Source organism: Neomonachus schauinslandi, chromosome 2 (assembly GCF_002201575.2).
Source record: "Neomonachus schauinslandi chromosome 2, ASM220157v2, whole genome shotgun sequence".
In the NCBI taxonomy this organism is placed as follows: domain Eukaryota; kingdom Metazoa; phylum Chordata; class Mammalia; order Carnivora; family Phocidae; genus Neomonachus; species Neomonachus schauinslandi.
The window spans coordinates 58685422-58690308 of record NC_058404.1 but is presented as its reverse complement, the minus strand read 5'-3'; positions in this window follow the sequence as shown (position 1 = coordinate 58690308).

Here is a 4887-nt window from a genome sequence, read left to right as displayed (position 1 = left end):
CTTTCTTTCTTTCTTTCTTTCTTTCTTTCTTTCTTTCTTTCTTTCTTCCTTCCTTCCTTCCTTCCTTCCTTCCTTCCTTCCTTCCTTCCTTCCTTCCCTCCCTTCCTTCCCTTTGTTTTTTAAACAACACAAATTTATTGTCTTACAATTCTGGAGGCCAGAGTACAAAATCAGTCACACTGGGCTGAAGCCAAGGAATAGGGAGACATTTACCTACTTCATCCTCAGGTGACTAATTTCTTTATGTGTAACCTGTTTCTGTTTTGTTGTGTCTCAAGAAGTTTTAGGTCTTTCTCTTTATTCCCAGTGTTTTCAGACACAATCACGTATCTTGGTTATGGGTGTTTTCTCATTTTTATTGAGCTGGTGGTATTAGGTTGGCTGTTTTTCATCTTGAAACATATGTCTTTCAGTTCTGGAAGTTTTTCTGGTATTATTTACTTAATAATTTTCTTTCTTCTATTTTATGTTCTTCCGTTTTGCAGTTTTTGCTGGTATTATTTAGTTGCTAATTTCCTTTCTTTCCCCTCCCTCACGGTATCTCTTCTTTTTTGGAAATTCGTTATTCAGATGTTTGATCTTGAATTATGTTTTTTCTTATTTGTCTGTTCTATTTTCTATCTCTTTTGTCTTCTTGTTCCACTTTTCTGGATGATTTTCTCAATTTAATTAGACAAATGTTATATCAAATTATTATTTTTTTATTATATAGGCATGCCTTGGAAATACTTTGGGTTTGGTTCCAGACCATGGCAATAAAGCAAATATGGCAATAAAGTGAGTCAAATGAATTTTTTGGTTTTCTAGTGCATATAAAGTTATGTTTACACTATACTGTAGTCTATTAAATATGCTATAGCATTATGTCAAAAAATGTACATCCCTTAAAGATAATTTATTACTAAAAAATGCTATTTATCATCTGAACTTCAAGTGGAATCTTTTTGCTGGTGGAGGGTCTTTCCTTGATGTTGATGGCTGCTGACTGATCAGGGTGGTAGTTACTGAAGGTTCAGGTAGCTGTGGCAATTTCTTAAAATAAGACAACAATGAAGTTTGCCACATCAATACATTGCTGAGTGAACTGGGGAGACCTCTGGGTCCTGAGGTCCCGTTGCTGGAGGCTCCTGGTCTCATCACAAGAAAAGAATTCAAGGATGGATGGTTGAGTGGTGCATGTGAAGAGTTTGTTAAAGAGAGAGTACACTCTCAAGAAGTGAGGGTGGGGTTTGGTCTCTATCCTTCTTTGACAGTTGTTAACTAGGGAGTGGAATATTTATTATTTGGGAGCAGATTTTTTGGGGAGCAGTGTTTCATACCTTTTCTCCCTTGCTTGGTCAGGGTCTCTGGCCTTCTTTATCTTAGGCCTGTCTGGTTTGATCTGGCTTCTTGTGGCTTTGTTTGTGGACTGCTACCAGGATGGGTTTCTAACTTTTCTGATAATGGGCCTTGACTTACCCTTTGCTGGCCTCCAGGCATCCTGGTAAAGCCTAACTGACTGCCTACTCTAACATTCCCCCAAGGACTCTGGGGCCTTAAAATCTCTTTTTTTTAAAGATTTTATTTATTTATTTGAGAGAGAGAGAATGAGAGACAGAGAGCATGAGAGGGAGGAGGGTCAGAGGGAGAAGCAGACTCCCTGCCGAGCAGGGAGCCCGATGTGGGACTCGATCCCGGGACTCCAGGATCATGACCTGAGCCGAAGGCAGTCGCTTAACCAACTGAGCCACCCAAGCGCCCCAGGGGCCTTAAAATCTCTTAAGGGAAAATGGGTGACAGCCCTTCTGTAACTACTTCATGTTGGTGTGGGACATTGATCCTGACTGAGGGCTCCAGAAGTCCTTGCTATCTAAGTTTTAGGAAAACTGGATGGACAGTGGGGAGTAGAAGGAAGCTGTGAATTGTTCCTGGGGGTGTTGGCTGGTTTCATCTTCATGGGAGATGGGTTTGGAATCCCTGGCACATCATCATCTAGAGATGAAGTTGTTGGAGTCTGGAAGAGACCAATTTGACCAGAAAGTTAAACAAACAAGGTCCAAAAAGTACAAGTAGCAATATAACCACTAGTGGACCTAAAAGGGTCAAGAACCAGGTTATAGATGGAAGCACCCCACGTACAGCATTCTAAATATCATTAGTGGTATCAGCCCCTTAGGTCATTTGGTGGAATCATTTGGCTTGGTCATATAATTTTTGGATGTTTTCTTCTACCTGTCCAGTGCTGTTGATACAAGTGCCACATGTTCTGTTAATGATAGCACATACTCCACCTTATTCAGCCAATAAGTAATCCAAAGCCAGCCTGTTGTCCATAACCACATTGGCCAAAGATTGGTGTGGCTTGGAGAGATCTGAGAAAGTAGACGTGGTGGTAAAAGCTAGTTTATCTAATACTGCTGTCAGATTTCACAGGGTGATTACATGATGTGCAAATCCCCCCCAAGGGGCTAGCACCAAGGGTACCTACTATTCCAGCAAATGCAAGGCCTATTGCCCTTCAGGCTCTAGTATGGGGTTGGGTAGAATTATATATGCAGACTCCTGGGGGAGCCACATACCCCAGGGTGTAACTGCCCTGATGTTCGAGGTTATCAATGCAAAGAAATCCTGTAGCCATACCGATTGCGTAAAGATTGATTCCTGTAGGGGGCGCCTGGGTGGCTCAGCCGGTTAAGTGTCTTACTTTGGCTCTGGTCGTGATATCAAGGTCCTGTGGTCAGGCTCTGTTCTTGGCGGGGAGCCTGCTTCACCCTCTCCCTTTGCCCCAAGCCCTGTTTGTGCTCTCTCTGTCTCTCAAATAAATAAATAAAATCTTAAAAAAAAAATGATTGGTTCCTGTAGGTTGTGAGGAGATAATTGGGAAGGGCACATAAGGTTATGGGATAACTCACTGTTTCCAGTTTCTGGAGCTGCTGGGCCCACCTGAAAGAGTTATTGTGTGTGCAATTGGTGTGTAGAGGTCCTCCTTTTATTCTGGGAAATTTATGAGCACAGTTGAGGTGGGTAAAATTAGAGTGATCATCAATGCGCTGTGGTGTCCCCCTGGGCCATGATCCAAAACATACATATAATATTGGGGTTTTTTGTGGGTAGCTGGATCTGGCACAAACCCAATGGGTGATATCACAATCTGCATCCTTTTTCTTTCTTTTCTTTTTTTAAAGGTTTTATTTGTCAGAGATAGAGCACACAAGCCGGGGAGTGGCAGGCAGAGGGAGAAGCAGGCTCTCTGCTGAGCAGGGAGCCTGATGTGGGGCTCAATCCCAGGACCCTGAGATCATGAACTGAGCCGAAGCAGACGCATAACTGACTGAGCCACCCCGGTGTCCCTATTTTTATTTTCTAAGCAGACATACCACATTTTGTACTTTAGCTCATTGAACTGTGACATTGGAAAATTGTTTGATGGTCCAAGAGTTTTTACTCTGTGAGGAGGTGCCGTTATTTGGCAGCTGACCCATCTTTTGGTTTGTCTTTGGTGTTATTTGGCAGCACAGACTCAGAACTTAAGTAAAAATTAATTCCTGAGATGTCTCAGGTGGTGGGATGGATTAAGTCCACACATGTCCAATTTGGGCCAACAAGCATACCTTCTAGGGGAGAGGAACTAGGTCCAGTATAGTTTTTTTGGAGGAGAGTTATACTGAGAGAAAGCATGGGATAAAACAAGGGTAAGAAGGGTCTTTTTGAGGCTGTAAATGACAGATCCAACAGCTGGAACGGTTATTCCCCTGGGAGATTATGTTGGAAAGACTTACGAGATAATTTTCCCTCTACCTCTGTAGACCTGCACAAGTTAGAGCAGTGATGAGAACAAGATGAAAAGGTGATTTTTAGGATCATGTCAGAATTAACAAGAAAATCAATCTAAAGGTCCAAGTAGACAAAGGTTTGCAAGGAGAAGTAGTATAAGAAAAATCCAGACAATAGCTAACAATACAAAACAGTTATTCATAGTAAGATGTCAACCAGTCATCTTTTTGAAGATATACGTAGATCTTCCACAGGCTTATAGGAATGGGATGGAATATCTTTAGTCTTTGGTTGTAGGGAGTCTGGAGCCACTGGTTTGGAGCCACTGGTTTTATTCTAACCAACTGAGCCACCCAGGCGCCCTACCACTGGTTTTATTCTAGACAAATTAATCCAGCTAGTTATGCCTTGAAGCTTAATTGCCATTGGGGTGCTAAGAAGAACCTGGTAGAGTCCCTTCCATTTGGGGTCTAATAGATCTGAAAGTGAGCCCTCCTTCCAGGTTTTTAAAAAAACCATGTCCCGGCTCTTTCTTAGGTGTAGGCAAAACTTTGTTGCCATAGTCTATGATAGCCTGCTGTACCTGTCCTAGATTAATTAAATGTTTTATAATTTCATAGGTTTCTGAATCAAGCAACAGATCTGCTGTCAAGAAAGTTCTCCCATATAACATTTCAAAAAGGCTGAGTTGGAGGTCTGTTTTTGGGGCCATTCTCATTCTCAAGAGGGCTATGGGCATGAGTTTTGTCCAGGATTCTGAGGTTTCCTGGCAAAGTTTGGCCAAGATTTTTTTTTTAAAAGAATTTATTTATTTATTTGACAGAGACACAGTGAGAGAGGGAACACAAGCAGGGGAAGAGGGAGAGGGAGAAGCAGGCTTCCCATGGAGCAGGGAGCCCGATGCGGGGCTCCATCCCAGGACCCCGGGATCATGACCTGAGCTGAAGGCAGACGCTTAACGACTGAGTCACCCAGGTGCCCCTGGCCAAGATTTTTTTTAAGGGTTTTGATTAGCCCAACCTTTCCTAAGGATTGGAGTCTCCAGGCAGCTCTAGAGGTGCTAATGAATTCTCAAGGCAGAAGACAGATGTTGAGTAAGCTTTGCAATAAAGGATGGACCATTATCACTCAGCA